The sequence below is a fragment of the Phyllobates terribilis genome, unplaced genomic scaffold, assembly GCF_046119375.1.
Source record: "Phyllobates terribilis strain yellow unplaced genomic scaffold, ASM4611937v1 Scaffold_1__5_contigs__length_1240528914, whole genome shotgun sequence".
NCBI lineage: Eukaryota > Metazoa > Chordata > Amphibia > Anura > Dendrobatidae > Phyllobates > Phyllobates terribilis.
In genome coordinates this window covers 811,981,389-812,000,824 of record NW_027362761.1, presented here as the reverse complement: position 1 = coordinate 812,000,824, position 19,436 = coordinate 811,981,389, and the positions used below count along the sequence as shown (strand labels likewise).

At 51.6% G+C, this 19,436-nt stretch overlaps 1 long non-coding RNA gene across 2 annotated transcripts in view; it reads left to right on the top strand.

Moving 5' to 3' along the window:
- LOC141171464 (uncharacterized) overlaps window positions 1-19,436 on the top strand; it is a 150,798-nt gene that overhangs the window by 12,600 nt on the left and 118,762 nt on the right. The window lies entirely within an intron of this gene.

The window sequence follows — 19,436 nt, the reverse complement described above, 5'->3', positions numbered from 1 at the left end:
ATATATATTGTACACAGAAAGCTGACAATCAGTTGTGTGGGCGGATAAACTAAGTGATACATCATTAGAATCAAGGTTTTGGCTCCTACATCATGTTGCTGTCAGATTTCAAAGCAAAAACCTGCTGACATATTCCCTTTAATGATTACGGCCAGCCCGTCTAAACTGCCTATTAGCAATCTGTTCCCGCATTTTTATAATTGTTTGCTATAAATTTATGTGAAATGCACAGGAATCTCCTAAAGTGTATTTTAAAAGATTATTTTTAGTGTTGAGCGAGCACTAAAATGCTCGGGTGCTCGAAGCTCGGGCCGAGCTCGCCGTGATACTCAGGTGCTCGACCCGAGCAACGAGCCCAATGTTAGTCTATGGGAGACCCGAGCATTTTTGTGGCGGCACCCCCGGCAGTCTTTTAAAAGCCTAACAAGTGCCCAAAACGATAGTGACAGTGCTCAAATGACATGGGGACAACATGGGGATCGCCCCAGGAAGCATTTCTGACCCCCAGGTCACTGCTGTCAACAACGTGGTCAGCGGTATTAAGCCACTTTTAAAGGCTCACAATAAAACGTTCAAAAACGAAACTGAAACTGCTTTCCTGTGAAATATGTTAAGGAAGTTCCTTTCCAGGGTAAAGACTTGTGTATAAGGTAAAATAAATAACCCCCCAGAAAAATACTCCTCCACACCTTTGGCTGTGTTCACAAGTAGCATTTTTTATGAGTTTTTGCACTTTTGTATTGCTTTCAACCGTGACAAATGCATTCACCGGGAAATGTCATTTTAACATTTTACAATCTTATCTGTACTGTGTGACACATGCATACAGTGCTGAAAAGACATGGGAACGGCATAGGGAAGACCCCTGGAAGCATCTCTGACACCCAGGTCACTGCCTAAAAGTATGCCCATCAGAAGTGATCCTTGCCGCATCAGAAGATGCAGACTTGCAACTATCCCCGTGCAAGTCCTTGTCCCAGGGCAGTGTTCAATTGTACCTCCCCATTCCTTGCAATGCAAGCGCAAATATGCAGCCTGACACCCATCCACCCCCAGGCAGCCATACCATACTGCTAGCTTGCACTTGAAATGGGGCCTTTTAGTTAGGAGGAGGCTGAAGCTGGCCACTACCTCATGGCTGCTTCGGCAGCGAGGTCTCCATACTCAGTCCCCAGCCGCCACTATTTGTCCCGGTAACCTTCCCCACACTTTTCTTAGCCTGGCCTGCTTTAGGGCAGCATTGGATGAGCCCACCAGAGAACCAGACTCCTCTGGTGGGCCCTGGCTTCTCCATCAGGGGAGTTGAGAGTGCCAAAGTGAGGAGCATGATGATGATAGAAGTTAGCATCTGCTTTTTTTTCTTGGAATGCAAGCGCATGTATGTAGTAGCGGCTAGGCCTGAGGTGGTCAGCGTTTTGGCGCATATCCTACCTCCTCCGAGGATTGCTGGATGTTTTCCTGCTACTATCCCAGTTCTATGACTCCCGTTAAAACAAAGCTTCAGGTGATAAATGATGGATGAGGTGGTGGCAAAGGAGAAAGAGCAGGAGGAACAGGGACCATTCACATCAATATCAGGCCAGTCAACCACACATGTCTTGTAGGATATGTTTCTGTACCAAAAGGAGCGGTTTGGCTACACAGTTATAGGGCATACAGTGAGTGCAATGCCTACCAAAAATTTAGAGGCACTGAAATGCCCCTTGGAAGTGACATGGAGGTCAGAGGGCCTTAACTAAACCATTTTTTCCATTTATAGCAACTGGGTCTCCTGTTCACTGTTGGTCTAAGCAGTGAATGGAAGGCTTTCCAAAAATTTTGAGGAACTGCAATGCCCCTTGAAACAGACGTGGATTACAGCGTACTAAAAACCTTCTACCTATTATTGGGGAGTGGGTCTCCCTTAGTGTTCGCCTATGCATTGAAAAGCAAAAGCTGACTAAAATTAGGAGGAAATGCAATGCCCGTTGGAAGAGTCGTGGAGGTCGCAGTAGCTTAACAAGATGGTTTTAATGCCCCTCGGAAGAGACGTGGAGGTCACAGTAGCTTAACAAGACGGTTTTAATGCCCCTTGGAAAAGTGGTGGAGGTCACAGTAGCTTAACAAGACAGTTTTAATGCCCCTCGGAAGAGACGTGGAGGTCGCAGTAGCTTAACAAGACGGTTTTAATGCTCCTCGGAAGAGACGTGGAGGTCTCAGTAGCTTAACCAGATGGTTTTAATGCCCCTCGGAAGAGACGTGGAGGTCGCAGTAGCTTAACAAGACGGTTTTAATGCCCCTCGGAAGAGACGTGGAGGTCGCAGTAGCTTAACAAGACGGTTTTAATGCCCCTTGGAAAAGTGGTGGAGATCACAGTAGCTTAACAAGACAGTTTTAATGCCCCTCGGAAGAGACGTGGAGATCACAGTAGCTTAACAAGACGGTTTTAATGCCCCTTGGAAAAGTGGTGTAGGTCACAGTAGCTTAACAAGACGGTTTTAATGCCCCTCGGAAGAGACGTGGAGGTCCCAGTAGCTTAACAAGACGGTTTAAATGCCCCTCGGAAGAGACGTGGAGGTCCCAGTAGCTTAACAAGACGGTTTTAATGCCCCTTGGAAGAAACGTGGAGGGCGCAGTAGCTTAACAAGACGCTTTTAATGCCCCTCAGAAGAGATGTGGAAGTCCCAGTAGCTTAACAAGACGGTTTTAATGCCCCTTACAAGAGCCATACAGTACAGCATAATACAAACATTATTCCCATTATTGGGGAGTGGGTCTCCCATAGTCTTTGCCTATGCCTTCCAAGCAAAAGCTGCCAAAAATTAGGACGGAGGAACTTGCAATGCCCCTTACAAGAGCCATGCAGTACAGCATATTACAAACATTATTCCCATAATTGGGGAGTGGGTCTCCCATAGTCTTTGCCTATGCCTTCCAAGGAAAAGCTGCCAAAAATTAGGACGGAGGAACTTGCAATGCCCCTTACAAGAGCCATGCAGTACAGCATATTACAAACATTATTCATATTATTGGGGAGTGGGTCTCCCATAGTCTTTGCCTATACCTTCCAAGCAAAAGATGACAAAAATAAGGACGGAGGAACTTTCAATAATGGCAACACGGACCACGGTCACCCTGGTGGTATAGTGATGGTGGAGGCTGAGGATAAGGAAAAGAACATAAAACAGCTGAAATGAGGAAGCGTATACCCATGTGTGGGTGTGAAGCAGTGCATGTGAATACACCTCCCGAAATAACACAGTGGATTTGACTTTATGTTACTCTGCTGTCATTTGGTGGTGATGAGAAGTCTGGCCCAATCCAGCCCTTGTTCATTTTGATAAGGGTCAGCTTGTCAGCATTGTCAGTTGACAGGCGAATGCGCTTATCAGTTATTATTCCCCCAGCGGCACGCTCCGATAACACGCTAGCGGCAGGGCAGGCCAGGACCTCCAAGGCGTACAGAGCGAGTTCATTCCAAGTGTCCAGCTTGGATACCCAATAATTAAAAGGCACAGAGGAATCATGAAGGACGCTGGTACGGTCGGCAAGGTACTCCCTCACCATCTTTTGAAACTTTCCACTCCTTGTGAGAGTATCCCGCGCCTCAGGGTCTGTCCGAAGGGAGGGTCTGAGAAAACTGTCCCAGAACGTTGACAGTGTTCCCCTGCCTCTGCTGGATTGGAGTTGCGTCTCTCTCGCATGTATGCCTTGGTTGGGCAACGAACTGTGACCTCTGCCGCTAGCGTGTTCAGATGGGAATTTTTTTAACAGTTCTGCAGCAAGGGCCTTCTGGTACTGCCCCATTTTTGTAGACCTCTCCACCTCAGGAATAAGAGAGTGAAAGTGTCACCAACCAGTAATGACTTTCACCCAACATTTTGACAACGCGAGGGTCACTGTTAAGGCAGCGTAACATAAAGTCAGCCATGCGTGCCAGACTGGTAACGGGCAAGACTTCCGTGTCCTCACCAAGATGACGACTGACCATGCTCTCCTCCTCCTCCTCCTCCCCCTGTCCTCAGGCCACCCATGCTGAACCGACGGTTTGACAGTTGTACAGGTACTACCGTCTACAGCGCATGATACAAGCTCCTGTTCTTCCTCCTCCTCCTCTCCCTCATTGTCCCCCAATGCACGTTGGGATGAGATGAGGCTGGGCTGTGTGTAATCAACCACTACGGCTTCTTGATCCATCTCATCATACTCTGGCTGCAATGCCTCCTCTTTAATTCTCTGCAGAGAGCGTTGCAAAAGACAGACAAGTGGAATGCTGACGCTAATGATGGCATCATCACCACTCACCATCTTGGTGGACTCCTCAAAGTTTGTCAAGATGGTACATATGTCAGACATCCAGGTCCACTCCTGAGGTCTTATGTGTGGAGTCTGACCTGAATATCGACGGCCTTGTTGCAGCTGGTACTCCACAACTGCTCTCTTCTGCTCACAAATCCTTTGCAACATGTGGAGGGTAGAGTTCCAACGTGTGGGGACATCACAGACCAGTCGGTGTGACGGAAGCTGCTAACGCTGCTGCAACACAGCAAGGGCGGCGGAAGCTGTAGCCAACTTGCGAAAATGAGCTGACAGGCGGCGTACTTTGACGAGCAGATCTGGCAACTCGGGGTACGATTTAAGAAACCGCTGAACCACGAGGTTATGCACATGAGCCAGACATGGTACGTGTGTGATCTCGCCTTGCCTCAGAGCCGCCACCAGGTTACAGCCATTGTCACACACGACCATGCCTGGCTGTAGGTTCAGCAGTGTCAGCCACAGATCTGCCTGCTCTTTCACAGCTGTCCACAACCCACAAGCAGTGTGAGGTTTCTCACCTAAGCTTATGAGTTTCAGCACAGCCTGTTGCCGTTTGGCGGAGGCAGTACTGCAGTGCTTCCAGCTTGTAACTGATGTGGTGATATCTGAGATGTAGGCTGAACATGAGGAGGAGGAGGAGGATGATGGGCAGGAGCTGTACACTGTGGGGGCAACTCTGACTGACATAGGGCCCGCAATCCTCGGTGTGGGGAGGATGTGTTCCGTCCCAAGGTCCGACTGGGTCCCGGCTTCCACTATGTTTACCCAGTGTGCCGTCAGGGAGATGTACCATCCCTGGCCACAAGCACTTGTCCACGTGTCCGTTGTCAGGTGGACTCTCGCAGTAACTGATATGTTGAGGGCACGGCAGATGTTTTGGGACACGTGCTTCTGTAGTGCGGGGATGGCACACCGGGCAAAATAGTGTCGGCTGGGGACCGAGTACCGAGGGACGGCCACCGCCATAAGGTTGCGGAAGGATTCCATCTCCACCAGCCTAAAAGGCAGCATTTCCAACGCAAGCAGTCGTGAAATGTGCGAATTTAGGACTGTGGCCTGTGGGGCGTTAGCTGCGAATTTCCGCTTTCGTTCAAAGGTCTGGGATATGGACAATTGAACGCAGCAGTGGGACGTGGACGTGGACGTTGATGCTGTTTCTTGAGAAACTGCCATAACAAGTGAAGACTGAGAGGAGGGGGCATCTTTGCATGCAGTATGGACAGGGGATTGCCTTGCACACACAACAGGGGCTTCTATTGCACGCACAACAGCGGAAGAAGCAGTGGTGACACCCGCTGACACTGGTCGTGGACCCTGGGGTTCGCCCCACAAAGTCGGGTGCTTTGCTGCCATGTGCCTGATCATGCTGGTGGTGGTCAGGCTGGTAGTTTTGTCACTCCTGCTGATGCTGGCATGGCAGGTGGTACAAATGGCCTTTTTGGGGTTATCAGCAGGGTCTTTAAAAAAATTCCAGACTCTGGAAGACCTACAGGTTGTACTGGCAACGTCCCTCGTGTTGGTGTTACGTGGAACTGTTACCTGCCTTCTGTGTGCGTCCACCACACTGCTTCTTCCTGCCTGTTGGGGTACTCTGCCTCTTTTACCCTGTGTGCTGCTGGCCTCGCTCTGCATGTCCTCCTGCCATGTTCGGGCAGTTACTAGATCATCCCCCACCTCCTCCTCTTCCACTTGCGCACCACGATCCTCCTCCTCACTTCCTGGCAATTGTGTCTCGTCATCGTCCACCTCTTGTGACAAATTGCCAGCGTCGACTTCCTGTGGCCGTGGCTGTTCATATATTTGGGCATCGCTACATGGGATCTCCTCTTCCACCACTTCAAGTGGAGCAGGCGAGGGGCACAAATCTGGAAATGGACCAGTGAACAGCTCTCCAGAGTGTCCAAGTGTGGGATCAGTTGCTGTCTGACGACACTCGGCATGGTGGGAGGAAGGAGCATCAGGGTGAGGAGGAGTATGCGGTCTAGACTCACGGCTACTAAGATTTGACCGTGTGGAAGACAGACCGGAGGTGGTGGTGCCCAGGTAAGTATTATCTGCTATCCAATTAATAACCTGTTCACACTGATCAGTTCGCAATACTGGTGTTGTTCTGTGCTTCCCTAGTAATTCAGTCAAGAAGTGGTAGCGAGAAGATGTGGCTGTTGGTTGTGGCACATTTTCACCTTGGCCACGGCCCCGTCCTCTGCACGCACCATCACCAGAACGTCCAGTTCCACGTCCCTTGCCACGCGCCTTGCCCATTGTAAAGGAAGTAAAATAGCTGGATAATAGAGATATTTTACTGTGGGACGGCAAGAGCACAGTTATAATTTACTGGTGCATACCAGACTCTTTTAAACAGATATATTGGTGTCTGAACAATCAGGAGACACTATTACTGTTTTTCTTTACGGCAAAAAATGCCAAAAGCAGGATAATACAGAGATTTGACCCGTGGAACTGCAAAACCACAGTTCTTTTTCTCGGGCCTACACCAGACTATTTTCAACAGATATATTTGTGTCTGAACAATCAGGGAGACACTATTACAGGTTTTTTTTACGGCAAAAAATGACAAAAGCAGGATAATAGAGATTTTTTACCATGCAACAGCAAAACCACAGTTATAATTTACTGGTGTATACCAGACTTTTTTAAATATATATATTTGCGGCTGAACAGTGAGCGACACACTCAAACTGTTTTTTTTTAGATACAAATGGCCCAAAAGTGGATAATACAGAGGTGTGAACCGTGGAACTGCAAAACCACACTTCTGTTTCTCTGGCCTACACCAGACTATTTTCAACAGATATATTTGTGTCTGAACAATCAGGGAGACACTATTACAGGTTTTTTTTACGGCAAAAAATGCCAAAAGCAGGATAATAGAGATTTTTTACCGTGGAACAGGAAAACCACAGTTATAATTTGCTGGTGTATACCAGACTTTTTTAAATATATATATTTGCGGCTGAACAGTGAGCGACACAGTCAAACTGTTTTTTTTTTAGGTACAAATGGCCCAAAAGTGGATAATACAGAGGTTTGAACCGTGGAACTGCAAAACCACACTTCTGTTTCTCTGGCCAACACCAGACTATTTTAAACAGATATATATGTGTCTGAACTGTCACAGACACACTTTTTTTTTTGGGGGGGGGTGGACACCAAAAGGTTAATAAGACGGGTATTTGTACAGTGTGAAGGAGTTAAAAAAAAAGAAGAGGATTTAGATGAAAAAAAAAGGATTTTTCCTGGCTCCCGAGACCGGGAGCTAAGTCCAGCAATTTCAGCAACAGGCGCACACAGGACTGTAATGCAGCGTTTGCTGGTATAACCACTGCGTCTCCTATACAGCCTGCCTGCTTGCCTGATATCTGGGATGGATATTAGTCCTGAGAAGGACTGCTTGTTTGATCTGGCAACCTTTACAGACCCTACACTAACTATTTCGCAGGATATATCTCTCCCTAAATCAGCAGCGCTGTCTCTACACTGTCTGATCCCAGCCGTCTGTGTCCAAGATGGCGGCGCCCGGTTTTAAATACTCGAGGTGACGCTGTGCGGTCAGCCAATCAATGTAATGCCCACAACCAACATGGCTGCGGCATTACAGTGATTGGCTGGCAATCCCTCCATGTTCATTGGCTCTGTAAAGAGCGCCAAACATGCAGGGCGGAGACCCGAGCTCCGGCCCGAGTAACCCGGAAATGCTCGGTGCTCGCCGAACATCCCGAGTAGCGTGATGCTCGGGCGAGTACCGAGCAGTGTCGAGCATGTTCGCTCAACACTAATTATTTTAGTAAACAACCTTAAAGCCTATTGTAACGGGTCTGGGAGGCGGAACCTCTGAGCAACTATACAAGGGGGCGGTCCTTGTAAGGAAGCGGGTGGCTCCCAGGGAAGACGGGCAGGTAGTCACGGCAAGTGACAGGGACAGTCTCTGGGTAGAAGGGCAGGTAGTCACGGCAAGTGACAGGGACAGTCTCTGGGTAGAAGGGAAGGTAGTCACAGCAAGTGACAGGGACAGTCTCTGGGTAGAAGGGCAGGTAGTCACAGCAAGTGACAGGGACAGTCTCTGGGTAGAAGGGCAGGTAGTTACGGCAAGTGACAGGGACAGTCTCTGGATAGACTAGCAGACAGGTAGCAGGTGGACGCTCCCAGGTGAGCGGGCAAGTGTCTCTGGACGGGCAGGTGGTCACGGCATGTGACGGCGGAGCCTCCAGGTAGGCTAGCAGGCAGGTAGCAGGTGAGCGCTCCCAGGTGAGCGGGCAAGAGTCTCTGGACAGGCAGGTGGTCACGGCAAGTGACGGCAGAGCCTCCAGGTAGGCTAGCAGGCAGGTAGCAGGTGAGCGCTCCCAGGTGAGCGGGCAGGCTGGTCCATAGACAGACTGACAGGTGTCGGAAGGCAGACCGTCGGACCGCAGGCTTGCAAGCAGGTAAGCGGATATCAGGCAGGTATCAAGCAGGAATCTGGCAGGTGACTGGCAGGAAACAAGCAGGAATCTGGCAGGTGACTGGCAGGTAACAAGCAGGAATCTGGCAGGTGACTGGCAGGTAACTGGTAACGGGACCTGAGGGCTGAAGCAGAGTGAAGGCTTTGCAACAACATTGCTCGAGCACCTCCATTTTGGAGGAGGTGCCTTATATATGGAGAGATCCTCCGGCCATTGGCCGGGGACTCCTTAGGACGGCGCGCGCAGCCCCTTTAAGAGAGGGGGAGCGCGTGCGCCCTAAGCATAGTGGCTGGGAAAGAGCGCGCGCTGCCAGCAGAGCGGGAGGAAGACGCCGGGCACGGAGCGGAGAGGTGAGAGGAACAGCGTCCCTGCCTAGCAGGAGGCAGGGACGCCGACGCTACAGTACCCACCCCTTTAGGCCCCCCCTTTTTTAGGCCAGACAGAAATTTACCAAGGATGAGAGGGGCATGGATGTTCTCCCGGGGCTCCCACGTTCTCTCCTCAGGACCAAACCCCTTCCAATCTAGTAGAAAAAAGGTCTTTCCTCTTAACCTTTTGGTGGCCAGAATGTTCTCTACCTCAAACTCGTTTTCAGCGGAAACCGGAGCAGGAGGCGTACCTGTAGACTTGGAAAAAGAGTTAAGTACCACGGGTTTGAGGAGAGATACATGGAAGGAATTAGGGATCCGCAAGTTGGCCGGGAGTTTCAATTTATAGGCCACCGGGTTGATCTGTTTGATAACCTCCAGTGGGCCGATGAACCGAGGCCCTAACTTGTAGGAAGGAACCTTGAGCCGGACATACTTGGACGAGAGCCAGACTTTATCTCCAGGACGGAATTGTGGAGGATCCAGGCGTTTTTTGTCAGCGTGTTTTTTCATCCGCTCGGACGACTGAAGGAGTGCGGATCGGGTACTCTCCCAAATGGAGGAAAATTTGCTAATGAGAGATTCCGCAGCCGGATTGTCCACCGAGGTGGAGACGGGAAATGAGATCCGAGGATGCTGACCGAAGACTACAAAAAACGGGGATTTGGAGGAAGATTCGCTCTCGTGATTATTGTAAGAGAATTCGGCCCATGGCAGGAGATCCACCCAGTCAGAATGGTGGGCATTAACGAAGTGCCGGAGGTAACTGGTCAGGATCTGATTGATCCGCTCCACTTGACCATTGGACTGTGGGTGGTATGCGGAGGAGAAGTCCAGGGTGACGTCTAGCAGCTTACATGTGGCTCTCCAGAAGCGTGAGGTGAACTGAACCCCACGATCCGACACGATGTGGAGGCCATGAAGACGGAAGATGTGGCGGATAAAGTCTTTAGCCAGCTCGGGTGCAGACGGGAGGCCTGGCAGGGGAATGAAATGAGCCATTTTGGAAAAGCGGTCAGCGACCACCCAAATGACCGTACAACCAGCAGAGACAGGGAGATCTGTTATGAAGTCCATAGCTATATGCTGCCAGGGGACAGCAGGTACTGGAAGAGGAAGGAGGCGACCGGCTGGCAGGTGTCTCGGAACCTTGTTGCGGGCGCAGGACACACAGGCAGAAACAAAGTCTATTACGTCCTTGTGCAGGGTAGGCCACCAGTAGTGCCGGGTGATAAGCTGGAGGGTCTTTTTCTGACCGGCGTGGCCAGCTAGCTTAGACGAGTGACCCCAGTGTAGGATCTTCTCCCGATCAGGTACCGTTACGAACGTCTTATCGGGAGGGAGACGATTTAGACTCACGGGGGCCACCTGTATTACTCTAGCGGGATCGATGATGTGTTTAGGTTCCTCCTCAAGATCAGACACCAGGAAGGATCGGGACAAGGCGTAAGCTTTGATGTTTTTGTCAGCCGGGCGAAAATGAAGAACAAAATCAAAGCGAGCAAAAAACAAGGACCACCGGGCTTGGCGCGGGTTAAGTCTCTGGGCACTCTGGAGGTAAGCCAAGTTCTTGTGGTCCGTGTAAATTATTACCGGGTGAAGAGCCCCCTCGAGCAGGTAACGCCACTCCTCCAATGCCAGCTTTATGGCCAATAACTCTCGGTCTCCTATAGAATAGTTGCGCTCAGAAGAGGAGAAGAGTTTGGAGAAGAAGCCGCAAGTTACCATTCTCCCGGAAGACGATTTTTGGGTAAGTACCGCTCCGGCTCCAGAGGAGGAGGCGTCAACTTCCAGGAAGAATTGTTTGTTGCCGTCCGGGCGATGCAGCACCGGGGCGGAAGAGAAAGCCTGTTTTAAGGAAAGAAAGGCTTCCTCTGCTTCGGGCGGCCATTCTCTGGGATTAGTGCCCTTACGGGTGAGCGCAGAGATTGGGGCAGTCCGGGAAGAGAAGTGCGGTATGAAGAGGCGGTAGTAGTTGGCGAAGCCCAGGAACCGCTGAATAGCCTTCAACCCTCTGGTCGAGGCCACTTCTCGCTGGCAGACAGTTTCTCAGGATCCATTCGTAGGCCGGTCTGAGAAATTATGTAGCCCAAAAACGGAAGCGAGGTCTGCTCAAAGAGGCACTTCTCATATTTAGCGTAGAGGTGGTTCTGCCTGAGCCTGAGCAGAACCTGACGAACATCCCTCCAGTGAGTCTGGAGATCCGGAGAGAAGACCAAGATGTCGTCCAGGTACACCACTACGCAGGAGTAGAGAAGGTCCCGGAAGATGTCATTGACCAACTCTTGAAAGACGGCGGGAGCGTTACAGAGACCAAAGGGCATTACCAGATATTCATAGTGGCCATCCCGGGTGTTGAATGCCGTCTTCCATTCATCCCCCTGACGGATACGGACCAGGTTATAGGCCCCAAGGAGGTCCAGCTTGGTGAAGATTCTAGCCCCCCTCAGACGGTCAAATAATTCCGGAATGAGCAGAAGGGGGTATTTATTCTTCACCGTGATCTGGTTAAGGCCTCTATAGTCTATACAGGGACGGAGAGAGCCGTCCTTCTTTTTAACGAAGAAGAAGCCTGCTCCCGCCGGGGAGGTAGATTTCCGGATAAATCCCCGAGCCAGATTCTCCTCAATATATTCAGACATAGACCGGGTCTCAGCAGCGGACAACGGGTAAATACGCCCACGGGGAGGAGTAGTACCGGGTAACAGATCGATTGGGCAGTCGTATGGTCTATGAGGGGGTTATGTCTCTGCCTCCTTTTTATTAAAGACGTCCGCATAAGACCAATAGGGAATCGGAAGTCCAGGTAGATTAGCTGGGGTAGGAGAAGGACGGACAGGATGGACGGGAACTAAACAAGTCTTATGGCAGTCCTGTCCCCAGCGAAGGACTTCTCCGGTCTGCCAATCAAGCACGGGTGCATGTCTCTGAAGCCAAGGTAGGCCTAGCAAGAGGGCGTGAGAGAGTCCAGGCAGAACATGAAAGAAGATGCTCTCAGAGTGCAGCATTCCCACCTGCAGAGTAATGGATTCGGTGATGAGTTGGATGGGATGTGGTAAGAGGCCCCCATCCACGGCAGCGACAGATAAGGGTACAGCCAGAGGTTTGGTGGGAATGCGTTTTTTTTCAACCAGGGACTGAGAAATGAGATTCCCGGCAGCTCCAGAGTCAAGTTGGGCTAGTTCAAAATAACGGTTCTCCCCGCAGATGATAGAGACCGACAGCAGCAGAGATGGAGAGGGTTTATTCTTGTCTAGGACGACCTCTCTGAGCGATCCTAGACACAGGCGTTTCCCGACCTCTCCGGGCAGGTATGGATCCTGTGCTCCTTACTGCCACAGTAGAAGCAGCTCCCCTCAGCTCGGCGTAACTCTAGACGGGTTTTGACCATCTTGGTCTGGTCGACCTGCATAGGTTCGGGAGAGTGCGCCTGGGGAGTAGCGGGAGAAGAGACGGGTTTCTGAAAGGTAGGAGCTAGATGTGGAAACCTCCTCTCACGGGTGACCTCTTTGGCGCGCTCCTGGAACCGGATGTCAATCTGGGTGGCAAGAGTTATTAAGTCGTCGAGAGTGGTAGGAATGTCCCGACCGGCGAGTTCATCTTTAATACGGCCGGACAGACCCTCCCAAAAGACAGACACCAGGGCGTCGTTATCCCAGGCCAGCTCCGAAGCAAGGGTACGGAACCGTATGGCATATTGGCCCACGGTGAGATTTCCTTGATGAAGGCGTAGCAGAGATGATGCGGATGAGGTCTTCCGTCTGGGTTCGTCGAAGACTTTCCGGAAAGCCGTGAGAAAGGCTGGCAGGTCGGACACCAGGGGGTCTCCTCTCTCCCATAGAGGATTTAGCCAAGCCAGTGCCTCCCCCGTGAGATGGGACATAATGAAGGCTACTTTGGCCCGGTCAGAGATAAACTGGTGGGACAGGAGTTCAAAGTGCAGGGTGCACTGGTTTGTGAAGCCCCGGGCTTGAGCGGGATCGCCTCCGAAGCGAGGAGGTGCAGAAAGCCGGGGTCCGGGGCAGGATACCACGGTATTGGTGAGCAGCGGCGCTGCCGGGTTGCGAGTCATGACACTAGCGGTGGTTGCTGGTGGAGCAGTCAGAGTGTCCAGGCGAGAGTTAACTCCACGCAGGTGACTCAGGATGGACTCCTGCTGGGACCTCTGACGGGAAAGTTCATGACATAGGTCCGAGAGCGAGGGAGCTTGGTGCCACCGGGTTCCATGGCCCGAGCAAACTGTAACGGGTCTGGGAGGCGGAACCTCTGAGCAACTATACAAGGGGGCGGTCCTTGTAAGGAAGCGGGTGGCTCCCAGGGAAGACGGGCAGGTAGTCACGGCAAGTGACAGGGACAGTCTCTGGGTAGAAGGGCAGGTAGTCACGGCAAGTGACAGGGACAGTCTCTGGGTAGAAGGGCAGGTAGTCACAGCAAGTGACAGGGACAGTCTCTGGGTAGAAGGGCAGGTAGTCACAGCAAGTGACAGGGACAGTCTCTGGGTAGAAGGGCAGGTAGTCACGGCAAGTGACAGGGACAGTCTCTGGATAGACTAGCAGACAGGTAGCAGGTGGACGCTCCCAGGTGAACGGGCAAGTGTCTCTGGACGGGCAGGTGGTCACGGCATGTGACGGCGGAGCTTCCAGGTAGGCTAGCAGGCAGGTAGCAGGTAAGCGCTCCCAGGTGAGCGGGCAAGAGTCTCTGGACAGGCAGGTGGTCACAGCAAGTGACGGCAGAGCCTCCAGGTAGGCTAGCAGGCAGGTAGCAGGTGAGCGCTCCCAGGTGAGCGGGCAAGAGTCTCTGGACTGGCAGGTGGTCACGGCAAGTGATGGCAGAGCCTCCAGGTAGGCTAGCAGGCAGGTAGCAGGTGAGCGCTCCCAGGTGAGCGGGCAGGCTGGTCCATAGACAGACTGACAGGTGTCGGAAGGCAGACCGTCGGACCGCAGGCTTGCAAGCAGGTAAGCGGATATCAGGCAGGTATCAAGCAGGAATATGGCAGGTGACTGGCAGGAAACAGGCAGGAATCTGGCAGGTGACTGGCAGGTAACAAGCAGGAATCTGGCAGGTAACTGGTAACGGGACCTGAGGGCTGAAGCAGAGTGAAGGCTTTGCAACAACATTGCTCGGGCATCTCCATTTTGGAGGAGGTGCCTTATATATGGAGAGATCCTCCGGCCATTGGCCGGGGACTCCTTAGGACGGCGCGCGCGGCCCCTTTAAGAGAGGGGGAGCGCGCGCGCGTGCGCCCTAAGCATAGTGGCTGGGAAGGAGCGTGCGCTGCCAGCAGAGCGGGAGGAACATGCCGGGCACGGAGCGGAGAGGTGAGGGGAACAGCGTCCCTGCCTAGCAGGAGGCAGGGACGCCGACGCTACACCTATCAGTATAAAATTGTAAAAGCCTGCAACCAGATTTCCGTGGCTGACTGGACCCATCCCTTAGGGATTACAACTCAAATGGTAAACAGTTGTTGTGCCCAAGCAATCATAATGTATTTATGTTACATATACTGTATGTATTGGAGATCCCCAACCATTTGTACCATGTGAGTCACATCCAATGTCGGGTGTTGGTCGAAAGCCACATTCAACTCAAAATTGGAGAAGACACATCTCAAATGTCAAGAAACAAGAGATCATTTGAAATATTTACAGAATAAGGCAAGGAGTAACCAGACACTCAAACACTCTCTTCACAGAGGAAAAGTGTAGTAACACACTATGCCGTCATGAATTAAAATCCTGTTGGCCACAAAAGGTCCCCCCTGCTCACGCCAGCACATGTCCAGGCCCATTTGAAGTTTGGCAATGGCCATCTGGATGATCCAGAGGAGGCATGGGAGAAGGTCATGTAGTCAGATGAGACCAAAATAGAACTTCTTGATATCAACTCCACTCGTGTTTGGAGGAAGAAGGATGAGTACAACCACAAGAACACCGTCCCAAACGTGAAGCATGGTGGGGGAAACATCATACTTTGGGGATGATTTTCTGCAAAGGGGACAGGACGACTGCACCATATTGAAGGGAGAATGAATGGGGTCATGTATCGTGAGATTTTGGCCAACAACATGAGTTCATGAGTTAATTATTTTTTAATTCTGTGGAAGCAGGGTTGAAAAGCAATGTCTGACTTTCATTTGTTCATTTTCATAGATTTTTAATTTATTATTACTTTTGTCAGATTCAAGTTATTTCTGTGACCATTGTGGGTTTTTCTTTCATTAAGCGAGGGGTACCAACAATTTTGACCACGTGTGTACATTTTTATTCCCCGTCTGTTTAACTTTTAATTCTTGTTAGTTGGGATACCAACCTGTGAGCATACGATATAAAGGATTCTAATTAGAGACACATGTTATTATCCCTATAGCAGCTTATATTTGTCATAGCTGCAATTTGGGTTTTGGAATTGAGAGAAATTATATAGTGAGGCAATTTTAATAACATATGCAACATTTTGAGATGTTTTGATATTTCACAATAAATATATTTAATACTTGCATCCTTTAACCCTATTACTCCATATCTTTTTTTCTCCCCATTTTTTCCCCCATTTTATTATAATCTTAGAAAAATCACATCTGAAAATTGGTTAATGCCAGGTCATATTTATGTGATATGTCACCAAAGTGATGCCAGCTCACATATCGGCGCTTCTGAATGGAAGATGTCTGACATTCACAGATGGGGCTATTGCAGTCAGACAAGTGTAGCACCCTGAGGATTCGGCTGCTACAGGGGTATTGCACCTCAACCCAGAGGTGTGATATTCCACTCCCGGGTAAGGAAGGAGTGTGGAACTGAGCTCGGTAGGCTGCATGCACTACACACATCCCATTTCCGAGGAGCAGACCGACGGTACTCCCACTTAGAAATGTGCAGGTACGACCGAGTCTGTTCCTGGCTGGAGTGGGAGGGGGGTGGTACATCCCAAGTAGTGTAGGGGCAGATAGGGGGAGCAGCCTGGGTAAAGATAGGAGCTCATTGGGTGCTGGTCACCTGAGCTCACACATAGAGGGTGTATATAAGGTGGGCACCAACTAAGAACAGGGTCAGTTGCAGAGAGAAAGTCAGCGAGCTGAGGAGAAGAGAGACCCAGAGTGAGAGAGGAGAAAGAGAGACCCAGAGGGGGAAACAGAAGAAAAGGACTCCAATACCCCAAACTAAATCCCCGGGTGAAGAGTCGGCACAGGGTACCGGAACCCAAGCTGGTGGGGGCAAAAACACTCCCCAGCCAGAGACCGGAGACCGTGGGCAGCGTTTGCCACGGTCACCCACCACATCCACCACGAAGGCATACCACGAGGAGGGTCAGGGAACCCAAGGCCAAGGGTCTCCCAACAGAAGGCCCGAGGGAGCTGGACCTGGGTGGATCAATAGTGGGGACGGCCAGAGAAAGGACAGAAGGAGAGCTCAGGGTCACGCTCCGGACTTATTTGGGAGTTGGCTGGATCCAGAACCTGGTGGACGCAGCACGGCTCGGGAGGTCACTCGAAGCTGGAGTGACCAGAACATCAGCAGTGAGTAAACATCCTAAACTGCATAACCCGACTCTGTCTCTGATTGCCGTCTACACTGCATCACCACAACTCCCATCCTCTGCACCTGATCCCCCTGAGGCTATACCCCACCCGTTGGGGGTTATATCACCAAAGCTGCACCTACACCACCAGCCTCAGCGGACCCTGCTGCAGCGGCGGCCACAGTGACCGCAACACAACGGGTGGCGTAGTCGACATTAAGAACTTAGTAACATCTGTAGGACTGCCACATACAACCGAGTTTGACACCCTGGGCACGGACCGGGTCACAGCCACTCGGAAGACTACAACTCCCATCTGATCCGGCTCCGGATATTCCCCCTAAAGAATATGGCCCAGGGGGCGCGTCACAAGTGCCTCGCTCGCAGCCCTGCCCTGAGAGATGGGGGGTACTCGGAGCCGGGTCAGATGTTTGGTGGGTTGTAGCCGTGGCCTGGACCCGTTCCGTGCCCAGGGCCGTCACATTTAAAAGGGTGGAATAGGCTTTCAGAGTTGGTGTTTAATCGAGTGGTTGTATTTGACTACGCTACCTGTGGTGTCTGGTGATTCCCCACCAGCGCGGCGTTCAGTCCTCTGAGGCGGGATGTAGTGGCAGCCGGAGATGATACTACTCCCCACAGGCGGAGCAGGGCCTCAGGCAGAGAGAACAGGAGGAAGGGAGTCGTAGTGGGAGATGTGGTGCGGTGCCGCGTTGCAATAAGAAACCGGAGGCCATAGGGGTAGTCTTCCAAGCTTTACTCACGGTAGAATGCACAGCTGCAAGGCTTCTCCCTGCTCCTCACGGCGCGCTGTGGCCACCAGGACCGGGGGTCTGACAACCTCCGAGTAGTTCAGGTGCTTTGGTCAGGACCCCGCACCAGAGTGTTCCTAGACTTTCCCACTAGGTCCTCTCCTGTCCATATGTGGTGCGTGTACTAAGGCCGGGTCTCCCTCTGGACTATGCACAGAACAAGGGTACGGGTGGCAACTCCGCTCCGTCCGTTACCCGATGGGATCCACTGAGCCTCCGGGCTTCTCCGACTAAGACGTGAATTGACAGAGTCAGATATCGGGGGCCGGTACCCCTTTTTGCAGCAGGACTCCCTCTGACTAGGCCAGAATAGTGAGGACAGGTGGCGTATACCGCTCCGTCTGCATCCCCCTGGGATCCTTTTGCCTGTAGAGCTTTACTCCTCCGCTCCCCTCCAGGCCTTCTTGGGTAGGGACCTTGACCGGGCAGAGACAGCCGTTAACTCTAGCCCGCTCCTCGACTCAAGGCCAGAGTACGAGGACCGTGTCCCCATCAACTGCAGGTTCACACAGAAAGCCACGTTCAGTGATGAAGATCACAATCAAAGGACCATAAGCCCAAGATGGCTGTTTATTAAATATAAATTTTTGTTGTGTAACCTCTAAGTGTGTCCTCCACCCTCACCCACTACTAGGTTCCCCTTATCTTTGGTTCCCCCATCTCCACTTATCCCGGCTGGGGCAGCACCCTGGTGCATATAAGCCCCCCTCAGGTGGGAGAGGTGTGGTGTTGGATGCAGAGGTGAGATCCTGACATTTGCACCATCCTTACCTTGGAGGAGAGATACCACACCTCATTAAAGAGATGCAGTACCCCTGTGGCGACCGAACCCTCAGGGGCGCCACATTCCCCCCTGGTGAAACACAGCACGTCCGCGGGCTGCAAAGAGAGCAAAACATGGTACAGACTTTTTAAATTTTTGTATAACATTATATCAATCTTCCCATTATGGAAGGCACTTTTCTTAAACGTTACCAACTTTAAATAGTATAAAAGCATACAAAAGTATAAAAACATCACAAAGACATTATGCAAATAGACAGACTGTTTAAAGTGCAGCATACAAGAGTCAGTTCAGAAGCAAGAGGGACCTGTCCCAAACCCTCAACGTAGGCCCTGGGGTGGCTGCAGGGCATGAAGATCCCGAGTTGGACCTCTAGGGGAGCCACGCCAGACAGGTTTTTCTTCTGAGGTCTGAGGTAGTAGTAGAGCGGTTTTATATAAAACCAATAGGGAGCACCTAAAAAGATGCAAACTATTTACAAGAAGTAGAAGAGTCTGTCTACTGCCAGTCCGCAGGGACAAATGTCTCTAGAATACGGGAGGAAAACATGGTTAACATAAACAATAATAAATGAACTCCAAAAGGTTACAGCCGCCGGGGCCGCTTAATCCATATCTCCCCACCGAGAAAAAGGTTCATTCCTCCCGACAGAGGCTGGTCGGTCCTCCTCTATCGAGCGCGAGAGGGCGTCGCTCCTGGACACCTTGTGAACATCCAAGGCGTACCACCCCCGCACCCCGTGGTGGCGGGTGTACGACACAAAGTCACCCGGGAAGAGGTTCCGGCCAGGGTGTCCCTTCTTCAGCCACGGCTCGACGTCCCGCCGGCTGACAAAGACATCTTGCTCAAACTGGGGACTCCTTATGAAGCCCCATCCCGCCTCGTGGTGGAAGCGGATGACTTGCCCGTGCTCCCGGGGGCTTGGACGGGCTACCTCCTCCTGGCAGGCCCTGGAGTTTGTGGCCTTGGCGCGCACCTCCAGGCGCTCGCAGCGGATTTCCCTCTGCCGTTGCTCCCTGTCAAGCTGGAGAATTTGCTGCCTACACAGCTCGCTCCTCCTCCGCGCTTCAGCCCGGGTCTCCTGGGGGAAGCCCATCAGGTCCCCCCTCTGGTTGTCCCAGGCCAACTCTTCCGCTGCTGGCCAGGCAACTGGAGGTGTGGGTAGCGGTGACAGCAGGGGTTGCTGCAGGTCCGCGGT